Source organism: Capsicum annuum, chromosome 5 (genome assembly GCF_002878395.1).
Source record: "Capsicum annuum cultivar UCD-10X-F1 chromosome 5, UCD10Xv1.1, whole genome shotgun sequence".
Classification (NCBI taxonomy): domain Eukaryota; kingdom Viridiplantae; phylum Streptophyta; class Magnoliopsida; order Solanales; family Solanaceae; genus Capsicum; species Capsicum annuum.
This window is the reverse complement of record NC_061115.1, coordinates 214,689,675-214,714,139: the sequence shown is the minus strand read 5'-3', so window position 1 is coordinate 214,714,139 and position 24,465 is coordinate 214,689,675. Positions and strand designations below refer to the sequence as shown.

The following is a 24,465-nucleotide window of genomic DNA, read 5'->3' as shown; positions in this document are numbered from 1 at the left end:
GTATATTTATAAGTAATTTACTAATTTTACAAGACCAAAAAACTGGCGGTGAACCACCGGCGATCCAGATCTTATAATATTAAAGACACATCTACTAATAATTAAATATGCACTAATAAGTAATGAATTTTAAAAGATCGGGAAAATGGCGGTTCGGCGATCTAGATCTTATAATATTAAAAACATAACTGAAATAAAATATGATCTTGATTAATTCAAACATAATTTGCAAACTTGGAAGAAAAATACAAAGATCTATGTAACGACTACTTACATGTCTTAAGGAAGAAGTGAGGTTTTCCTTCCGGGAGTTTCCTGAAAACTCAAGTGCTACCGGGAATGAAGAACTAAGAAACTAATATAGATTTTTTACTCTTTTTTGTTTTTTGAATTTGAACTAACTTACAAATTTTTGAAACTAAGAACTTTCTCACTCTTGATTTTTTTTCCTCTCTAGATACTTATATTTAAGTCTTCTAAAGGGGGTATTTATAGTCATTTGTGGACTTCAAATATACTTTATGGATTTCAAATCCTTTATATTTGATAAGACTTTTGGTAACTTGGGTGGGGCCGACGATCACATGTCTATATCTTTACTTTATCTGTCTATTTATTTATCTATTAAATCATTGCATACGTCTGTAATATCGTCATTGCTTACTTATCCAGATTGTGTAATGCTTCTAAATCAAACTCCATTTTGGAATCTTCATTGGTATTTGGGTCTTGTGCAAATTGGTCCATGGCTGAGTTGTAGTCTCGTTCAGACTCGTCATTGTCTCCGTCTGATAGTCCCAGTCTTGTTCCTGTTCTGGGTGATCTTGTCTCTTCTCTTGGAATTAAGGAAATTCTAAGTCTTGGCTCTGGCAGTTCTGGATTCATTGTTATTTCTTTGCGTAGTTGTTCTGCTAACAATTTTTTTTATAGAGTGTACTACCATTTTTTCTATATTTATTTTTTCATTTTTTTTCTCTAGATGAAGCCTCTCTTAGTCTGAGAAGGACTTCTTTCGTCTGTGGTCTGAGTACCTGTGTTCTTGGGCTGCCATTGATAATGTACCTGCAGCAGACACATTCATCCCCAAAATTTCAACGCCTAACTGAGTGGAAAAGTTATTGAGCAGTTGAATACCACCTGAATGTGTAGAATGATTTTATAGGTGAAATGGTAAAATTAGAGTAGTTTTCTATTACAAATCAAAGACAAGTGACTTTATCGAACAATTTTCATTAGTCGAGTCACCTTCTGAGAAATCTAACTATTGTTTATCATATAAACTGTAACTATAGGACAAATATTTAGCTTATGCAGTAGGTTATTTTCAAGAAGGCCCTCTATATTTACGTTAGTTGCCTGTTAATTTAGAGTAAAATTGTCATGACGAATATGTTCACTGAAAATTTTGATGCACATTTGGTCTTTTAGCAGGTATCATCTGTTGTGCTTCGTGAGAACATTGTCAATATTCTTGATTTCATAGAGAGGTTAAAGATTGAAGAAGATCAAATTGTTTTTGATACGGATCAAATTGAAAAGCTGAAATTGAAGCTGACATTTTTGTCGGCATGTTTACAGCTTTGTTGTTACATTTCAGATGGTTCTTATGCCGAAATGTCTTGCATATCATATGAGGTTCATGATCTGGTTCATTTACTTTTTAATCAGAGTGGAGATGACATGCTGGTTAAGTTAAAGGATCATGTCGTTCCTCGCCTTCTTGAAAATATCAAAAGTTCTCAAATCATTATTCTGAATCAAGTGCCATCATTACTGAGGATCAGTTGGTTTAACTTTTGGACCCAGTCCTTGTGAATCTCCATTATCTACCCAAGGCTCGTTCTAAGTTGCTTTTACCATCAATGACTCAATATGAGCTTCTTCAGAATGTATTTGGCAATTTAAGAGATTTCCATGGGCTGAAACTAAATGGTTGCGTTGAGCATAAGGAAATTGAATATGTCTTACTGCAGCTTCAACTTATGGCTGTGATACAATACTAAGTGTGTATCAAGAGATTCCAACCAACACAAGAACAACAACATGAACAACAAAGTTTTAGTGAATCGAAAATGGCCACACACAGCTTCACTAGGCTTGCAACACTTGTTTGAACTAGAAAAGTGAGTTTAACAACAAGAAAAACGAAGACAATATTTCTAGTGAATCGAAAGAGCCCCACACGGCTTCACTAGACTTATATATTCAACAACACAATGTTAACAAGATTTACAAAGAAAGAGATAGAAACTTGACACACAATATTCATTAATCTAAGAACCCTAATAAGAGAAAGGTCCCTAAGACTAATAAATATCAATACCAAGTTATAACTAGGACCAATAGGAACTTAAAGAACCCCAAGAACCTAGTTTCTAGCCAAGATACAACACTAGTATCACTCTACTAGTGAAAATTTGATTTTGGCCTCTCCAAATGAGAAAGAAAAGTAAAAAATTTACAAGTCTTTTGTTTCTTGAATAATAGGAATGAACTAAAGCAAGACTATCCCTATAACATGGCTTATATAGTCACTTAGAAAGGAGGGACAAAGACCAAAATAACCCTTGGCATTTAAGTGGGTGGGTTTAGGGTGTCTTGGTGGGCCTCTTCACATTTTATTAAATATAGACCCTTAGATGGGCTCACAAAGGACTCACACATGGCCAAGAATGTGAGCAAGGCTTGGATTTGTTGCAACTCACGTGCTTGGCTTCGTGTGAAAGGTCTCGAGCTAGGAATCCTATATCAGACTGAGAGAGTAGGACACTTTTGTTTTGTCCTTTTGTCTTATCAACTTGATATGAAAGATGAAAAAGACGAAGATGAAACATATGAAAACATTAAAGATGGGACCGATGAAGAAGATGAAGATGAAACAGTTGAAGAATATGAACTTGATCATATACTTAAAGTGAATTCCATGCTAGTCTATCTACTTTTGAAGATAATTCCAGTCTCACTGGAGGTTATGCACATATGTTCTACAATATTGGAAGTTTCAAAGTCGGCAGAACTTGGATGCTTCATTTAACAAGATCCTAGAAGCATCTCCAGACATTCTTTTAGAATATATGATTCACCTACAACAGCACATGCTTAATGCTATACCTCGTAGCACTTCAGTGTCCAACATTCATGTCATGATAGAGTTCCTATTGCTTTTTCTTATAGATGTGGCAAAGGACTTTATTCATTATGAAAAGTTATTTGTTCTATTGGCGTGTGTTGGAGCACTTATTAGGGAGGTGTCCATTCTCATTTGCAACTTAGAAGAGAACTTAACGAATGAAGAGAATATGGAAAAAATAAGTTGTGCAAGTCAAGACTTGCTGGATAATATTGAACTTTCAAAGAAAGATCTGAAACATGTTTTCTTTGAAAGCCCTTGCAGACTCATCTGAGCTCTGCTTCCCTATGAGTGATGGACCTCTCTTCATGAATCTTCCACTCAGAAACTTAAATGACTTGCTCAATTCCAATGCTTATTCAGTTGTTTTGATAAAAGAAGAAATCAGTTGGGTGAAAGAAAACCTAGAACTCATAAGATCGTTCTTTGGGAATGTGGAGCAAGAATTGCATATAGATCTTTGGACTCGTGTTCTAGATATGGAATACGAGGCAGAACATGCCATTAATTCAATTCTTTCTAGAGATCATTGTCTCTTGCAGTTTATTTTCTTACTTCTTGATACTGTAGAAAAGATGAAGCTTGTCAAAAAGGAGGTACAAGAGAAGATCTCCAAGAAAACGAGTATCATTTTTTCAAACTCTCCCAACAATCCAGTTATAAACTAGTCATCAATAGCTAGTAAAATAACTGTATGTTTTGAGAAGGAGACAGAGTGGATAATCAGGAAGCTCACCAACGGACTAGCTGAGGTAGATGCCATTTCCATAGTCAGCATGCCTGGGCTTGGAAAAACTACTTTGGATTACAAAGTGTATAATGATATGTCTGTTGTTTGTAATTTCGATATTCATGCTTGGTGCACAGTTGACCAGGAAAGGAATGAGAAAAAGTTGTTGCAGAAAATTTTCAATGAAGTTATTAATTTGAAAGAAAGAATCAGCGAGGATGGCATAGACAATGACGTTGCTGGTAAGCTACGGAAACAGATGTTTGGAAAGAGGTACCTTATTGTCTTGGATAACTTGTGGGACACTGCAACATGTGATGATCTGACAAGACCTTTTCCATCTAAATTTCAAAAAGAGCAATCAACAGATTGACTTCATAAAGTGCTACTCAATTAGTGAAGAAACACAATTGAAGAACCTGGTCCTAGTATAGAATCTAGCTAAGAGTTTTAGTGTTGATTGTTATGAGTTGTTCATTGTGTTGAACTATTGATGTAATATTAGTTTCAGTGTGTTATAAACTGAACTAGGAGCTAGTCTTTGAGTTGGGGAAAACTCAGAGACTTTGAGAACACATACCTTGGGTGGTGTGTGTGTAGTTAGGAATTAAAGTTTATAATTCTTAGGTTACAAGAGTTTTGTGATCAGTTGTTGTTGAGGCTCAAACTTATTTAGTGAAGTTGGGATTAAACCATGTAGAGGTGCAGATCAGGGGTTTTTAGACCTTTTTGAGCCGGGTGTTTTCCACGTAAAAAATCATTGTGTTCTTTACTTTCCATTTTACTACTTTCTTGGAACACGTCAGGCAACTCATTCCATCCATAGGAAACTCTTACGTTAAAGTCACTAATTAGTAGGGCACGTACTCTAACAAGTAGTCTCAGAGCAAGGTTGTCTTAAAAAGGGTTAACACCTAAGACAAAGATCAATATGATGAATTTCGCAACACCTATTGGTCATAGTGAAGGTCAATCAACTACTAGACCTCCACTCTTTGATGGGTCTCACTTTATTTGGTGAAAAACTAGGATGGAAACATTTCTTCAAAGTGTCGATTATGAATTATGGGACAAATTATTGATGGACCAATAATTCCCATGAAGATAGGAAATGGAGAACAAATGAAAAAGGTAAGGAGTAAATTCACCTCAGAAAATCTTGTTGCACTAAAAAAGAATGCAAATGCCAGAAACATTCTTGTTTGGGGTCTTGGTCCAGCCGAGTACAATAGAATGTCTAATTGCAACACTGTTAAACAAATCTGGGATGCATTAGTGAATGCACATAAAGGCACTAGACAAGTGAGAAAATTCAAAATTGCATTACTTTTTACTGAATATGAGACTTTCAAAATGGAGAAAAATGAGCCACTACAAGAAATGATAACTAGGTTAACTTTATTGGTAAATGAGTTATCATCTCTGGGAAAGGTTTTATCTAATGAGGAACAGGTAGAGAAGGTCTTGAGAGTGCTACCAAAGTCTAAGTGGGATTTCAAAGTTACAGCCATAAGAGAAGCTAAGGATCTCACTAGAATGTCGCTTGATGAGTTAGTTGGAAATTTGAAGACCATGGAAGATTTAAATAGGGCATCTGAAAGTGATGAATTAGATGATGAAGAATTAGAAGATTTCCTTAATGAGTGCTCCAATTAATGATTTCCAAGAATTAACTTCTGATAGGAATGAGTTATTCAACAATCTTACAAGTCTCAAGTTTGATTTTATTGATCTAGAAACTTGTAACAACAATGTTGAAGAGGAAAACTGCGCTCTTAGGGAACAGGTTGGTCAACTTGATTCTTAAAATCTGACCCTAAAATCTGAAATTTTAAAATTGACTCTTTCTGAAAAGGAAACAGAATCAAAAATGATGAATAAGAAAATATTGACCTTGAATTAACCTAAGTCCAAACAAGAATATAGTGATGAGAAGAAAACAAGGTGAACAAATTAATCAAAGAAGTCTCTAAACTAAAACTTAATCTTGAGAAGGAAAACAAATGGACAAATTGCTCAAGAATTATTCATCAACGCAGTGAAAAAACTCACAGTGAAAGGGCTGGATTGGGTTTTTTCAAAAGCTCTAATGTTACTAAGGATTTATGTTATTTATGTGGTAATCATGGACATCCAACTACTAAATTTCTGGTTGCTGCTAAAAGTAGAGATAGGAGCACTAATTTGGCAAAGAAATCTAACTTCTTGGTAGTACAGACAAATAGGATGAAAAGCAAAACTGATCAATGAAAGAGGTCACACCGCCTGTTGCCTCGATGGGCTAAGAGAAATTTGATTCACTCTTTTACTCATAAGAAAGGACCCAAGTGTAACGCCCCATAATTTTACGCCCCATAATTTTTCTCCACTCGGTATCACTTTGTAGCATGCTTAATGAGCTGACAACTTGAATGATGTTTTTCTTTCTAAGTGTTAAGAAAAGGACTTAGTCATATTTTGAGCTCCTATTCTTTGATGATTTTATTTTGACCTTTTCGACCTTGAAAAGTTAATTTTTAAGTTGATTCATGATCGGAGGAGTCAATAGTACATCTCGGGTGAGTTTCGGAAATTTTGGACAAGCTTAAGAGCATGTTTGGTAACCCAAAAATAGTATCTCGGGGACATATGCCCGCAGCGCCTTGCCCAGTCCGGCGCTTGGGTGAGCCGCAATGGAGGCCGCGACGCCTCGCCCAGAGCAGTGCTCCAGAGCTCACGACTCCCTGGATAGTCCGCCCCATGTATTTTTCTGCAGTCAAGATCCATGTTTTTAAGGGAAAAGGGGTCATTTTACTTCACCCTAATTAGCCCAAACACGAAATTAAATTATTTTTAGGGCAAAATACATCAAAAACTGATCTTATTATGTCAAATCAAAACCCTAGTTCCTTCTCATGAGATCAAGAGTTCATCCTCAAGGTCAAGAACTCCAAAGAATCAATTAAGATTTGGGTTTCTCTCTCTACTTAACACAATAAGGTACATGGGGTTTTCCTAATATCATGGGCATGATTTTGATACGAATTTAAACAAGATTTTAATATTTACTTAAGTATGTATGCAATTATAAGTGGGGTTTTGTTTTAACACAAAAATCATGCATTGTGATATGGTTTTGAGAAGAATATTGAAAGATCATGGGGTTGTTTGCTTATATATCTTAATTGTTGAAATGGTGGACATGTGATTTGAATTTTGAAAGGTGTTATGAACATGAGTTGTGAATCTTTTAATTTCCATGACGATGTTTTATGTACTCCACATGATACTATTGTTAAACTACTGAGAGCATGAGTTTTACATCCACTATTGTACTACTTTATAAATAATGAAGTTTCTTGACTATTACATATTGGGAATCATTGTGCATGTGTTGTTGTATGGGAGTCTTGTTGGTGTTCTCACTATGTTTTGCATAAGAAGTTTTGAGAATTTATGTAGTACTGATGACTTGCAAGTCAGGGTATGACGATACCCCGCGGAGGAATCGCCTCAAATGAAAAGAATGTTGTGAGCATGATGCATGTTTTCTTTATATTAAACTTAAAGCTTGATTGATGTGAGTTAGATGGTTATCCAAAGAAAGAACGAGTTAGATTACTCTATGCTGGAAATCATGATTTGCCGATACGAGAACTTGGTACCCTTCTATGTGATCTTGCGTATCTAATACTATGTCATCCCAACTCAGGACCTATGGTTCAGAGCACTTTTGTGTGATCTTGAGCCCAACCATGACATATTGACTTGATTGGAGTTGTGGTACCTTGTTGTGTGATCTTATGTCTTTCCTGCATTAGTACTCCAATCTTGGCGGCAATAGAGATTTGACAGTCGGTGAAAAATATGAAATTGTAGGGTGTACCATCTAGCTTATTTATGTTGCATTATTTTCGAAAATCATTATACTATGCCCATGTGTTTTCAAATGATTTTGTGTTAACGTGTTTTATAATAGCCTTTACCTATGTTGTATAAAAGTTGTATTTTGTTTTTGGATTACTCTGCATACCAGTATGATTGTATTGACCCCCTATATTTCAGGGTCTGAGGCTCAGTCTCGAGGTCCTACTAAGCCGTAGAGTTATTCAGACATAAGTGAAGTGTGCAGTTGGTAAGCCTTCTTTATTCTAGAAGGCCTAGTTCTTTTCAGTCACTTGCTATTTACTTTGGTTTAGGTCCACTGGGAGGCCTTGTCCCAGTTTAAACAGTTGTTAATTTTGTACGTACTAGAGATTTCTAAGACAGAAACAAATGTTGTCTAGATGTTGATGGATTTTCTTTCGTATTGATGTACTTAACTCAAGGCATGGCCATGATTCTATAAGGATTTATATTTCTGCATTCTTTCTTTATTGTATGAGTATTCTGCATGATTACCAGATGTAGAAGGGTGCCCAGGCCTCCATAGTTTGGGATGCTCATTACAGATAGGCCCTGGCTCGGGTCATGACACTAATCGGTTTTGCAGGTAAGAGTGAAATGAGGCAAGAAAAATTAGTACATGAATAAATCTTGCTCAAGGCATAAGATTGAAAACAGATAAAGTTCCTTTCACTCACCACATTTAAAGGGGGAATGGATCCTGTTGAGATGGCAAAATAAACACCATTACTAGAGTTTAAAAAAAATAGGATAGATTTGGAGTGCTCATGTAAGGGGGAAGCAAGGGAGATCCTCTTTAAAAAAAAGAGGGGGATGACAGTGAAACTAATGAGAATGCACATGAACATTTTGTACCACCTAGTCCAACTATTGTACAGATTGAGGGTATATTGATAGGGGGAACAACAAATCAAGAAATTGATGCATAAATAACACTAATATAAGCTACTGATAATATTGTTGGTAGTTCATAAGAATTGGTGCTGTCAAAAGAATCTTAAGATATCTTATGGGAATCAATGACTTGAGACTATGGTATCCAAATGAAATCAATTTCACTTTTAAGGGCTATTAAGATGTTGACTATATGGGTTACTTAATTGACTGGAGAAGCACCAAGGGCGCTAAGTAGAGAGCATTTTGAAAGGAATAGGTTAGACTTGGGGATGATTAAAATTGCAGAAACTCCCCTCAATGATTGACTAGAATAACCATTTTTCTTTTTAATCCTATTAGCTAAAATGTTATTCTATTCAGTCTTGCACATTTAGTTGTGTGTCCCAATTCCAGATTTTTTACTCTTCTAACCTAATTTTGTATTAGATTGTGCAGAAAAATAGGTACAAATAAGCAATTGTGACCATAAAGTTCTTCTTATTAGGTATGTTCTACAATGACATAAGTATAGTCTGTCTAAGTTGAAATAGTTGAGCACACCTATTCAATTCCTCACATTTCATCCTCTCCTTGTCTTATAAAGCTGATGAATTGGTTGACCAAACTTTCTCTGATTCTCTCTAAATGGTTGTGCACAAATGTATTAATCCTACACCAGAAATTCCTTCTTCTTTCTCAACCTCAATATCAGTTTTTGTACCATGGATTTGACAAGTTTAATCATCAATCACATGCAACATATGTTTCTGAAGGATAGAAAGGAGACATGCTCTCCCTTTTGGATTCTAATAGGCTCAGATTTTTTAGCACTTCTCAGTCCTAGTTCAGGCTTGACCTTTCAAACAACAAAGGATGTTCTTGAATAGATGAATCATACTGCTCTACCTGTTTCAATAAGAAGGGCTAACACTCATTTAAAAAAAAAATTAAAGAAATTTTTTAGCTGAAAAAAATTCTGAACTAGAAGTTACATAAGACTTTGAAGTAGAATAAGAGGTCCTTCAGTCTAGGATCATAACTTTGAAGCTTGACCTTTATTTAGAGAGGGCAGAAAATGTTGAAGTCATTCGTCAATTGACACAGTTGATATCACATATTCCACATTTCTCATTAGCTCCACACTATTTGTATCCTTAGCCATGTCCCATATTTATACCATATTCTTTTTTTAATTAATGCTCAGTTGTTTTGCTTTGTTTAGTACTAACTTGGGTTTAATGTAGAATATACTCTGATTGTTTAATGGAATGATTATCTTTGCTTAATTAACTCATGTTCTTGCTCTCTTTAATATATTATTATGTTGGCTAAAGTCTTTGTCTGATTGTTTTGGCCATAGCCCCAGTGGCCATGAATTGTATAACAAATCACTTTTGCTAGTATATTATTGCATTGAAATGGTTTTTCGATGATGCCAAAAGGGAAAAGATACGAGGGTTGTGCAATGTTCATAACCCATTGACTAACTTGTTTCATTCTAGTATTTTATACTTCAGTGCCTACAGATGAAGATGTTTGAATGGACAAAGACAAGAGGTTGGTCATCATCAAAAAAGGGGAATTTTTTGGGTACGATGTAGTTTTGATAATTGACAAATTGAAAAAGTGATATGAAACATGTCAGTCAAGCTGGTTCACAGGCATAGTGTCTCATGTAGATGAAACTTGTAGCAAAATCATCGATGATTAAAGACAAGCATGCAAAAATTAAGGACGAACCAGATGGGTGATTAATTCAGATAAACTTAAGAAAATAAACATGTGCTGATTTAAAGAGTTGGAGTTTGACTACAACACTAAGGAGACAAGAGTTGGAATTGAAGAAGGAATCTCACTTGAAGTAGAACTCTATGCTATGAGAGTTCTGAATGAAGGGAGAGTTTGAAATAAAGAATGACTTTTTGAAGAGCTGTGCTTAAATAGAAGATGTATCATTCAGAGTAACTTTCGCACTACAAAGCTGAAAAGAGCAATCAATAGATTGACTTCACAAAGTGCTACTCAATCAGTGAAGAAACAAAATTGAAGAACCTGGTCCTAGTATAGAATCTAGCTAAGAGTTTTAGCGTTGATTGTTAGGAGTTGTTCATTGTGTTGAACTATTGATGTAATATTAGTTTCAGCGTGTTATAAACTAAACTAGGAGCTAGTCTTCGAGTTTGGGAAAACTCAGAGACTTTGGGAACACATACCTTGGGTGGTGTATGTGTAGTTAGGAATTAGAGTTTATAATTCCTAGGTTACAAGAGTTTTGTAATCAGTTGTTGTTGAGGGTCAGACTTATTTAGTGAAAATGGGGTTAAACCCTGTAGAGGTGCAAATCATGGTTTTTTACACCTTTTTGAGCCGGGTGTTTTCCACGTAAAAAATCATTGTGTTCTTTAATTCCCATTTTACTACTTCCTTGGAAAACGTTAGGCAAACCGTTCCATCCATAGGCAACTGTTACATTAAAGTCCCTGATCACTACAGCACGTACTCTAATAGAAGTGGATTTTCATGAAAAATGCCATAGTGATCCTCTGATCTTCGATTGCTAAGACCGTAAGAAAGTTGGGAGTTGTTAGGTAAAAGCGTGTTCAGAGAAGAATGTTTCCCTAATGAACTAAAGGATGTTGGTGAAAAAATTGTTGAGATTTACCTTCCTTTTATTTTGTCATTTTCATTAATGGTAGAATATTTTTATTTTTCCCTTTTTAGTCTAAGAATATTTTACTTAAGTCTATGGTTTATTAATTAAAGAATATTTAGTCTTATAGCTATAAGGAAAATATAATATTTTCCTTATTTATTTTATTTAATTTCTTATGAACAGACATGTACTCTTCTATTTGATTCAAGAAAAAGAATCAATCAAGAGTTTCATTCAATTTCTGTTCAATTTTCTTTCTTGTCTCCTTCATTCCATAATAGTGGTATCAAAGCCTTCATCGATCCTCATGGATCTGTGAATTTATTGAAGAAAAAAAAATTTCAACCACTTTTAATCCATACTTTTTTTCAATTGATTTTTAATCTTACTTTTATTTTTAACATAAGACTATTTTTAACCCTTACTTTTATTTTTAACGTAGGGCTATTTTTAATCAATTTTTAACCCATATAATTTTAAATCTTGTTTCAAACCATGTGTAACACCCCGCATTTCGGGCTAGAATAAAAACCATGACTCTGATGCATTGATAATCCCAGAGCCTTAAATCCTATGCCAATTTGGCATGTTTATGTAGTATATGAATCCATTTGAGCATGAATTTAGACCATAGATGTCCTTCAACTCAAGGACGAGTTGAAACTATTTCGATCGATTAAATTTTAGTGAATGTTATAATCTGTGTTAGTTTCCATCAACCATAACTCTCTGTATATATCTAATTAGAGAGCCTACTATGTGTCAAATGATAGGTCTTTGAGTTAACTTTCCAACGATACCAATTTTGCTAAAATCCGACACCCGAGTAAGAAGTTATGGCCTTTCAAAGTAGTATGCGTCGCCTAACCAATCGCACATGGCCACTAAAAAGCATATGCGGCGCCTATGTAAATATAGGCGATATCATATGCGGTGCCTATATAAATATAGGCGATATCATATGCGGCGCCTATGTAAATATATGCGATATCATATGCGGCGCTTATCTTATGGTTTCAAGTGACTTAAACACTCCATTTTTGGGGCAAAATGGTCATTTTTCCACCCTTATTCAGCCATAAACACAAAATTCAGTCCCCAATTCTCTAGAATACATCCACATTCATCTAAAAATTCTCAATAACACTCCCAAGGGTTTCAAACTAAAAACCCAAATAAATCAAGATTTAATCGTGGGTTTTCAAAATTGATTAGAGATTCGGAATCCCCAATCCACAAGCTTTAAGAAGCACCCATTGTTTTTCAAAATAGAGGTACGCGGGGTTTTCCTAAATTCTCATGGGCATAGAAAAATCATGTTTTAGAATGGGGTTATTGAATCTATGTATATATTCATGTATTAAATGTTTTAACATTATTGTTTTGGTCTTTTGACCTTCCCCAAAGCGATTTGAGAATATGAATGTATGAAACGATGTATTTAAGAGTGAATTCTTGTTGAGAGCATGATTTTCGGTGAATTCCCTGTTATTATGAATTTTTCAGATTTCTCATAGCATATGAATTATTTTGCAATGCATCCATGAAAAGCACTATATGAAATGATTGAACTCTTGTTATGATTTAAAGGTGGTTTTAAATCACTAAAGAGGGAATCTAGCATGAATTTTTAATGTTCATAATGCATGTAATGAAAGGGTGCATGGATTTGCTAAAGGCACAAGACCACCATATGTTGATGAAGTTTTTGCATGATCTTTACTTGAGTTTCGAAACACGAAATCTTCTATATCAGTTGCATGTTTTTGGTGGTCTAAATTATGCTTTAAATGAAACATTTATCTTAATGTATTATGTCTCAGAAATCATGACTTGCAAGACTTGGTATGACGATACCAATTCAGACCAATGTCATATCAGACTCAGACTAATAGACATTTCATACTATCATGATTTTTGACATTCAGAATGTTACATGTACAGAAAAGGTTAAAAATGGGCATACAGAGATGTTAGGTGGTTTCCTGAAGAGGGCTTGAGTTCAAGCAACTCATTTCCTAAAATAGTGGTTTGCCGACCTAGGTATATTATTATACGCTGACTTAAGTGTCGTGTGGCATATCAAAGCGCTTTGGTGAGTCCCTGTTGTTGTCTTGCTATTCCTCAGGCCTCAGATGAGTGTCAAGCTTCATATAGTATCATTCCACAGATCTTATGTTCTAATCTTTTTGTGACTCCTCCGTATGAGATGATAGTGGTGGTTAGTAATTATTCCTTGTTGGTAGAACATCATAGTACACTTGTTTAGATAAGGACATAAGTATGAAGTAAGATTTGGGGCCAAGTTTTTATTTATATGATGGTTAGTGGAATTTTGTATGTGTATGTTCTTAGGGTAGCTCGTGGGAGTGATATTGATAGTGGTTTAGAGAATATGTGAAGTATGCCTTTATGAGTGTTTGCTTTGAAGTTCATATGTGGTTATAAAGATAGGCTTGAATGACATGTTGAGATTGTTGTAAAGGAATGCTATATGCGCTAACGACTTCATAGTAAGAGCTCAGAGTAGTCATTGAAGTGGTAAGGCATGTTATACTTAGGATGTGATATTTAAAGGAGATATAGAAGATTGCATCATATGGTTTAGAATAATAGCGTGGTTTGGCATGTTGTATTTTTGTGACTTAGAGTTAGGCTTGATCACAGCGAAGGGATTAAGTTATTTCTAACATTAGTAGAAAGATTTGTCAATGCTCATATGAGAATTTTAAGCTGATTCGAATGAATATGATATTTAAGGAGAATAGTATAGTTACGTGATATTCGAGAAGTGTGCTAAGCTTGAAAGTAAGAAGTTGTAATGCCAAAGGCCTGGTAATTCTATCCTAATTCAGGAGTTATATGCCTATTTTCCAGACTGCAGAGTAGTGTCAATATGGTGATTTCTCAGTTGGATTTCTTGTGTAATCCATACCCAAGATGCATGGCTCCCTATTACTGCTAGAATTTCTTTAGAGAATTGTCCAGTTAAGTATGAGGGTGTAGTATAATTCAGTCTGTATGGCCAATAAATCAGTTTAGCAGTCAGATTCGCATGACTTATTTTCTCGTCTTTGCACTTATTCATGCTACTCGAAATCTCAGACATGCTACTATTCCAAGATAGAGTATACCAATAGTTAAGAGTATAGCCCAGTTCATGCATCATGCATTAAATTGAGATTTTAGATGTTCAGTTATGATTCAATTCGTAGGTCCCGTATGCATCGCCTCAGTTTTCGAGTATCTTAGTGAATTGAGCATTCATAAAGGGACATAGGGTACAAAGGGGGAGATACCCCATTCAGTTGCATGCATATATTGTTATTACAAGCTTCTCATAAGTTATTATTGTGTATATAGCAATATGTTTATACGTCAGTTCAGTCAGATATGTATGCATTAGAAATGCATGTTCAATAGAAAAGTTCAGCTTATCAGTGTATTCAGTCCTGCATTCATGAGAACAACTCGGTCACAGATCCATGCATCAGATATGCATGATTCATTATTAGAATTCAGCCTATGAGTAGCTTCAGTCGTGTGTTCCATGCCTCGGTTATACCTGTCCGGCATAAGCATTTAAAACATCAATAGTTCCGATCTTATAGTCATGTTTCCGATCACTGTATTCTTTCTTAGGGAACATATCATGTCCGCGTTATCCGATACCCTTAAGACTTAGACATTCTATCCATCATTCGGGGATGAATGATCCCAAGGGGGAGATAATGTAAAACCCCGTATTTTGGGCTAGAATAAAAACCATGACTCTGATGCGTTGATAATCACAAAGACTTAAATCCTATGTCAATTTGGCATATTTATGTAGTATGTGAATCCATTTGAGCATAAATTTAAACCATAAACTATATCAATCGATTAAGTTTTAGTGGACATTTTAATTTGTGTTAGTTTCCATCGACCATAACTCTCTATATATGTCAAATTAGAGAGCCTACTATGTGTCAAATAATAGGTCTTCGAGTTAACTTTCCAACAATATCAATTTTGCTAAAATTTGACACCCGAGCAAGAAGTTATGGCCTTTCAAAGTAGTATGCGTCGCCTAACCAATCGCACATGGCCACTGGAAAGCATATGCGATAGCATATGCGGCGCCTATGTAAATATAGGCGATATCATATGTGGCTCCTATGTAAATATATGTGATATCATATGGGCACATATCTTATGGTTTCAAGTGACTTAAACACTCCGTTTTTGGGGCAAAATGCTCCTTTTCCCACCCTTATTCAGCCATAAACACGAAATTCAGTCCCCAATTCTTAAAAATACATCCACATTCATCTAAAAATTCTTAACAACACTCCCAAGGGTTTCAAACTAAAAACCCAAATAAATCAAGATTTAACCGTGGGTTTTCAAAATTGATTAGAGATTCGGAATCCCTAATCCACAAGCTTCAAGAAGCACCCATTATTTTCTGAAATAGAGGTACGTGGGATTTTCCTAAATTCTCATGGGAATAGAAAAATCATGTTTTAGAATGGGGTTTTTGAATCTATGTATATATTCATGTATTAAATATTTTAACATCATTGTTTTGGTCTTTTGAGCTTCCCTAAAGTGATTTGAGAATATGAATGTATGAAACCATGTATTTAAGAATGAATTCTTGTTGAGAGCATGATTTTTGGTGAATTCCCTCTTATTATGAATTTTTTCAGATTTCTCATAGCATATGAATTGTTTTGCAATGCATCCTTGAAAAGAACTATATGAAATGATTGAACTCTTGTTATGATTTAAAGGTGGTTTTAAATCACTAAAGAGGGAATCTAGCATGAATGTTTAATGTTCATAATGCATGTAATGAAAGAGTGCATGGATTTTATAAAGGCACTAGACCACCATATGTTGATGAAGTTTTTGCATGATTTTGACTTGAGTTTTGAAACACGAAATCTTCTATATCAGTTGCATGTATTTGGTGGTCTAAATTATGATTTAAAATAAAGATTTATCTTAATGTATTATGGCTCTGAAATCATGACTTGCAAGTCTTGTTATGACGATACCAATTCAGACCAATTCTATATCAGACTCAGAATAATAGACATTTCAGACTATCATGATATTTGACATTCAAAATGTTGCATGTACAGAAAAGGTTAAAAATGGGCATACAGAGATGTTAGGTGGTTCCTGAAGAGGGCTTGAGTTCAAGCAACTCATTTCCTAAAACCGTGGTTTGCCAACCTACATATATTATTATACGCTGACTTAAGTGTTGTGTGGCGTATCAGATTCAGGAACTCCAACCCTTGCGGCATACTCGGGTTGGAGGCTTCCCCGCTGAGTCAATGGCGGATTCCATATCACCCGTGGAATATCAGACTTGTAGGGGATACCACCTAACTCAGAAGTAATACACAGATCAGAGTTTGAGATTTACAAACAGGTTACATGTTTTTAGAAGGTGCCCATGTGTTTTTCAGAAACTGTTTTATGCATAATGTTTGATGAACATTTGCTCTCACATATTATATATATATGTGTTCAATTACTCTATTTTGAATTGCTTCGCATGCCAGTACAATTGTGCTGACCCCCTCCCTTCCTCCCAGGTACTGAGGCATAGTCTAGGGGTCCAGATCCTCAGTAGAGTCTACAGACAGGGTTGTCTCAGAGTTCAGTTGGTGAGCTTTATTTTCTTCGGAAGGCCTAGTCATTTAGGTATTTATTTCAGTATGGCTTTTGGTCTGCTGGGGCCTTGTCCCAGTTATTCAGATAGTATGTCAGTAAAGATTTCGCAGACTATTGCAGATGTTTATTAAATATTGTTGGTCATGTTTTCAGGCCTTTAACTGTTTTAAATTGTTGACCATGTTTCCATATTATTGTGTCTATTCCGTATTTCTTTGATCATATGAATTATGTGCATGATTATCAGATAGACAGAGGGCGTTCCAGGCTTTTGGGTTTGGGAATGCTCATCACGGCCAGGGTCCCGGTTTGGGTCGTGACACCATAACAATCAATACTCTCTCTTTCAATGCCCAACAAACCTTCAAACACATCTCTCTTCCAATCTCCGCTTTGGAAGAATCTAAAGATCTCTCTGTCATCTCTCTTGTTGTATTAATAAGCACTCTTCAAGTAAAAGAGCAAATAAGAACCTACAAAAAAGAAAAAGTTGTTGAATATATTTTTTACGTGAACCATCAAAAAAGAAAAGTTGATTATCCACCTTACAAATATTGCAAAAAGAAAATACACTTGAAAAATTTTGCTGGTGGAAATCCGATGCATTATGTAGAAGTTGCAAACAAAAGGGTCATGCCAAAAAAGTATGCAAGTTCAAACACACCCAAGACTTCAAAAGAACTACTTGTGGAAGAAGAACATGAACATGAGAAAAAACAACTTTATTAGATTGTTGCAACAAAATCAAGAAAAAAATGCACTTTTCAAGAATAACTCAGTGTTCAAACTCAAGTTGGATACACCAACTTGAGTTTGAGGGGGAATGTTGAGATTTACCTTCCTTTTATTTTGTCATTTTCATTAATGGTAGAATATTTTTATTTTTTATTTTTTAGTCTAAGAATATTTTACATTATTTATTTCCTTTTAAGTCTAGGGTTTATTAATTAAAGAATATTTAGTCTTATAGCTATAAGGAAAATATCATATTTTCCTTATTTATTTTATTTAGTTTCTTGTAAATAGAGATGTACTCTTCGAAAAAGAATCAATCAAGAGTTTCATTCAGTTTCTGTTCAATTTTCTTTCTTGTCTCTTTCATTCCATAACAAAAATAGCCCATTATTTGATCGGCGGAGTCATTTCAAGGAAGGAAAAGAAAGAGGCTTTGTGGCTTGAAGCTCTCAATAATTTGAGTTCCTTTATTTTTAAGGATGAAGAGGAAGTGATGAAGGTTATACAATTAAGTTATGATCATTTGTCAGATCACCTAAAGCCATGCTTATTGTACCTTGCAAGTTATCCATAGGACGAAGTTATTTGGATCTCTTCGTTGAAAGATTTATGGAGTGATGAAGGACTTGTGGAACCAACTGATTTGAAGAGTGTGGAAGAAGTAACGGAGATTTATGTGGATGAGTTAATTTCTAGTAGCTTGGTAATTGTGAGAGGTGGTAACGAACAGAGTAGCCAAATTCATGATCTTTTTCATGATTTTTGTTCAATAAAAGGTAGAAAGGAAAAATTGTTTGATTTGACGAGCTCAATTGTTCGGTCTTCATCCTCTTCTTGAGATCTGATGCTGCGGCGACGGACCATTATTTATGATGAATTGATGAGGACATTCATTCAGATGATTCTTCCTTTTTCAGTTCAGAAAAGAGAAATCCTTGTGCTAAATACCTCCTCTCTTTGAAGATAGAATCTGGATATCTGTATAACTGGCATGTAAGACACTTGAGGCTTCTTAAAAGGTTGGAGGTGTGTGATATAGTTTTGCCAGATACTTTGCTGAAGGAAATAGGCATGCTTGTTCATTTGAGGATTTTAAGGATTGAGATAGAGGAAAAAGCTCTCCCTCCATCATTTTCAAACCTCTGCAATCTAGAAACTATGGTGGTGGATAACTGTGAATAAAACCTGGTATTATCCCCTACTATCTGGAAAAGATACGATATGTGGAGATCGAAACTACTTTCTTTGATTCGGATATTGACAAACCAACAAAGTTAGAGAACCTGACTACATTAATGCTTCTCAAGTTTTCCTGTTCGGTAGACTCGGAGAATATTTTCAAAAGGTTTCCCAATCTTCGAAACCTTGGATTCCGCATGGATTGTTCAGCAGCAGGGCAGATATATTCTCCAAGATTGGATGTCCTAAATAAACTTGAAAGTGTTTATATTTTCCAAGATGGATGTACTCATGTACATCAGTTTGATTTTTACTTCCCTTCGAGCTTGAAAGAAATTTATTTGGATGGCATCAATCTGACATCAGATGCACTGTCGGGAATTGGGAGATCACTACCCGACCTTCAAACGCTGCAACTATTACACACAAGCATCAAACGGGGGATGGAATGGAACATGGAACAAGTCGCCTTCCAGAATCTCAAATCTCTAGAAATGTATAAGGTGCCTTTTTCTGAATGGCAAATTACTGCAGATGAGTCCTTTCCCGTGCTCGAGCAATTAGAAATACGATATTGTACTGAGCTTAAAGAGAATCCATAGAGTTTTGGGGATATTGCTTCATTAAAGTTTATCTCAGTGGTTGGAAGCCGTCAGCTTATAAAGTCGGCACCCAAGATTAAGGAATATGTTGAAGAAATGACGGGAAAGACAAGCTTAAGGTAGAATTTTTTGAAAAAAATTTCTGGTGATACTTGTATTAATACAACAGAAATTTTTACATCCGTAGAATTTTTTCGTGCTCTTTCTTAATTTGTTTCTCAAATATGTATTATATGGGTATCCTAATTGGTTTCTAGATCAACTGAACAATGCTACCTTTTTTATTTTTTTTAGAATTGTTACAATTTCTAGATTATTTGAAAATAACTGAGTTTAAATTTTTCCAGATTTATTTAAATTAATAATAATAAAATCCTCAATATGAATAAGTGCAACCAAGGGGGGCTAAGACTTAACTTACCAATCCTAATGAGGTAACGAAACACCTATTAATTAACAAGCATGAAGAAAATAAGCGCTAGAGAAAACTAGTTATCTTATGATTTCAGAGAAGTTACCGCTAAAAGGATCAGTCAAGATAGGTGTTTATGATAACTTCAATATCTTCTTAACTTTCAACAATTATGATGATTTCAACGTAGTTCTTGAATTAGAAGGGTATCAAATTTGGTTGCAAAAGTGGACTCCAAATTTCAACCGGAGGAGGACATTCCTGTAGTTCTGGTATGGGTTTTACTCCCAGGTCTTCCATTCCATATGCATTACTGGCATTATGCCAAACAAATAACAGTTGTGGTTGGTAAACCTATAGATCTTGATCTGGCCACCAAAACAATGAATAGGCCAAGTATGGCCAAAGTGAGGGTTGAAATCGATCTTCTTTAGCCCCTAATTCACAAAATTTGGGTGGGTACAGAGGATGAAAATTTTCCATTGAAAGGCTTTTCACAAAAGATCGAGTACGAGAATATCCCCAAATATTGCACACACTGTAAGAAGCTTGGTCACTCTGTAATCAATTGTCATGTCTTGGAAAAGGAAAAGAAAACACAGAAAGGAAAGACACACAAGAGAAAGCTCAACATGGACTAGATCAAACTACTACGGAACAACCCAAGAGTATTACAAACAATCACGATGAGCCACAAAAAAAATCCAGATGAGCGTCAAGTAACTCGAAATAGGGGGAGAGATGCGTCGATTAACAATGCCCCCTCAAAAAGAAGCTTTAGAGGAAGGAGTGAACCCCCTAAAGGGACTTACCTGCCAGCTGGGAACATATTTGGGATTGATAAGCCTCATCCTACTTCATTAGCTGGATTTGACAACCAAGAGGGCATCACAAGAGTGAATGACGTCGAGGAAAATCAAGAACAAGCCAACAAACAAATTTTGACGCATGAAGTGCCAAAAGACAAATCCAATATTGCTACGTATGAAGGAGGAAAGGATCTTACAAAGGATAATAGCAACAATATCAATGATGAAACTGGAATACAAAAAGAGTCTACAGTTCCAGAACCAAATAACACGATAGCCATCAAATACAATCAGGAACTCCAAATAGACATTCTTGATAGTGATAGGGAAGAAGTGGCAAGTAAAAAAAGCAAGAATGTTAAAGTGTGTACCCTACTGATTTTATTGTTTTACTCTATTTGTTTCAACTAACGTGGTTCACTTATGAAGAGTAAATGAGAAGACAATATTTTTATGTGGAAAACACCCGGCTCAAGGTGTAAAAAACCACGACCTGTACCTCTACAGGATTTAACCCCAACTTTATTAAAACTCTTGAGCCTCAAAAATCAATAAATTGCAAGACTCTTGTAAACTAGGAATTAAACTCTAACTCCTATTTCTACAATAACCCAAATCTTCCCAAGATAAGTGTTCCCAAGTCTTCGAGTTCCCAAACTTGAAGATACAACTCCTAACTCAGTTTATATTTCACCGAGACCAGAATTAAGACTCATTACAACTCAAAGAACCAACCTATTACACAAAGTCTATGACTTTGTAACTAAAGGACCTGGTTCTTCTTCAAGATAGTGAATGAATTTTCTGATTGATGCTTTTCTTATTAGTGCGTGAGTAAAACTCTTTGAAACTATCTCTTGTAATTAATAAAACTCTTGATTGAGGCCTTCAAATGACGTGCTCTTGTTTCATCAAAAGGATTCTCAGGTAGTTTCACTCTTTGTTGCAGTCTATCTCCTTGTCTGAGTAGGACTCCTTTACTATATCTTCTTGTCTGGATAGAGCTCCTTTATTAACTTAATCTTCAAGTTTTGTGTTTATCTTCTTTCCAACTTCTTTATTACACATGACAAATGCTGAGTTTGCTTGCTTTTCAACTTTTATCTTTGAGTGATTTTATCATCAGCCTTGCTCAAACATTCACCTGTAAGGACCAACATGACTAACATGTTACATTCATAAGTCAATCATCAAAACTTTATTTTTCTAACAAACTCCCCCTTTTTGATGATGACAAACCATCACATATTTCACAGAATCATAGAACCATAGCTTTTCTCTTGAGTTCCTGACATACTCAATACAGAATTAAAACAAGGAAACTAGAATGAAACAGGTTAGTTATTTGAGTTATAAACATTGCACAATATATTCTTCCCCTTTTTGACATCATCGAAAAGTAATCACTCAGGTAAGCAAAAGATGTTTAATAATCCATGGCCACTAGGACTATCACTAAGACAATCAAAAGCTGGAGTAAATAACCATCATTCATTAGATATAAACAGGAGCAAAACACAAGTAGTAATGAAGTTCAGTATGTCCAATAGCAAGCTAACATCAACTAAAATAAAAAAAACTGATAAGATAAACAGGCCAACCACAAAAAAATACTACTAAGGTGCTAAGAAGTGAGCTAAGCTGAGGAAGAAGAGGAAGAAGGAATGAGATCAGTCAATTTGCACAAGATTTCAGCATTAGAAGATCTTTCACTCTCAAGGGCAAGTTGAAGATAAGTAATCTGAGCACGAAGTTGTAGATTTTTAGCCTGCACAACTTCCAATTCAGCAGTCTTGGCATTAAGAGCATTCCTTGAATGCTGCATAGGATTGTCAACACTCCTCATTGAAATGGGTAGCTCCATATGGTAGTCTGTAAAGACCACACTTGAACTGGTACCCTGAATTCCTTAAATATAGGGGTGAGCCAAAATTCATAAGGAAGAGCATGACCATTCACATCTGTAAGAAGAACCCTCTGCATGTGCTATAGAATAATCTAAGGTAAATAAATTTGCACTTCAGTATCAAGTAGCTCCATGGGAGTGAGATCAAGAAAATTGTCTACAGTCTTTTTTTCCTTTCTGGGTGTGATCATCTTGTGAACCACATCAAATTAGAGATGATAGAGTGGAGAAATCTCTTTCTTTAGGACCCTACGATGATTTACAAGCTGAGGATTTCCAGAAAACTTTCAAAAAATATTAAGGGCTAATACAATGTTATCAAGAGAAGGCCAGTTGACCTTGACATAGTGACCCCATCCCCCCAAAGGAATGTTTAGAATTCTTGCAATATCAGCAGCATAAAAACTAATTGTAACCCCCCTTCTAGTGGTAGAAAATATCTCCCTAATCACAACCCCATTTGTGTAGAATTCATAGATCTCAGCTTTGGCAAACTTTCTTTGTAAGCCACCTTGAAGAAATAACTGTGACCACCCCAAGGCCTCTAGTTTTGTCAATAAATCTTCCATATCAATACCCCCGAAACTACTAACAACACGTCCCCTAGTCAATTGATGCTTTTGAAAATGCAGAAGATGCTCTGTAGGAGAGTCAAGATTCGTAGTTTTTTCATCAAGTTCAAAATTAGGTTCTAACTCAGTAGAAGCATCAGGAAGTGACTCATATTCAGAGGAATCAGAGGGAATAGGTATTTTAACCTGTTTCTTTGAATGTGTGGAAGCCCTTTTTGCAGTGGACTTGGAAGAGGATGAAGTCTTTGAAGTGGGAGTGGATTTTGGATGACTCAAAGATGTACAAAAGGCAGTGGGTTTTGGAAGAGTCCGTTTCACTGTTTGCCTTTGTATACAGTATGAATTAGAATATCTTGAGAGGATGATGTAGGAGGAGGAGATGGAGGAGGAACAAGTGTATTCACATGCTTCCTTTTGCTAACTTGAAGGGCTTCAGTAAGGGATGCTTCTTCCTGTTGTTTCTTTTAATGAATGTGAGAAGTTCTAGGAGTGTTACAAGAAAGGAAGGGTCAACAAGATCATGGACCTCAACAACAATGATGGGGTAAGAAAGTTTTCTTTTTAATTTAGATCTTGACTTTCATGGGATCAAGTTAGCAATAGGAACATCATCAGGGTCGATGATTTAAAGAGGGATAGGAGCTGGGGGTGAGGGTTTAAAAAAGGATGAAGGATTTGAAGAAAATTGAGCAAAAGAATTTTTGAGAATTTTGAAGGCTGCAAATTAGATAGTTTAATTAGAATTGTAGGAGGAATGGGAGATAGTATATATATTAGCAGTGGGATAAAGAACAATGGCTGTAGAAGGAGAGGTAGTAGAGTTTGAAGATGGGAAGATGATGAGGATGCCATGGTAAGGAAGAAAAAATAATTGTTCTTGGTTGTGAGATGGATAGTGAGGTGAGAGAAAGAGAAATATCCATAAGAAGAGTATGAGAAGTTAAAGCGTAAAGGAGAGAGATTTGATGGGTGGCCAGATAATGATGAAGAGTTTCAGTGGTGATGGGATTGTGGTGGCAACTTTTTGAAATTTTTGGACTCTTGGGATTTGGTGGTTAAGAGAAATATAAAGAACCAAGAGGGCAAACCTATTTCTCCTTGGTCAATTTTAAGATAAGCTGATAATCATACCTGAACTCCTGAAAATTCTGAACAAAATTGCTTTAAGTGTTCCAACAACACTGTAAAATTAAATAAATGAAGATTAGATCACTCAACAGTTTGGAAGTAGGACACATAACTAAATGTGCAAGACTGGATTAATCAACAATAATTCAATAGCACATCAACTTTTCTAGTCAATCAT

General features: G+C 35.5%; 1 pseudogene; it reads left to right on the top strand.

Moving 5' to 3' along the window:
* The first annotated feature begins 583 nt into the window (after positions 1 to 583).
* Positions 584 to 19,583, top strand: LOC107872147 (annotated as a pseudogene).
* The last annotated feature ends 4,882 nt before the right edge of the window (positions 19,584 to 24,465 follow it).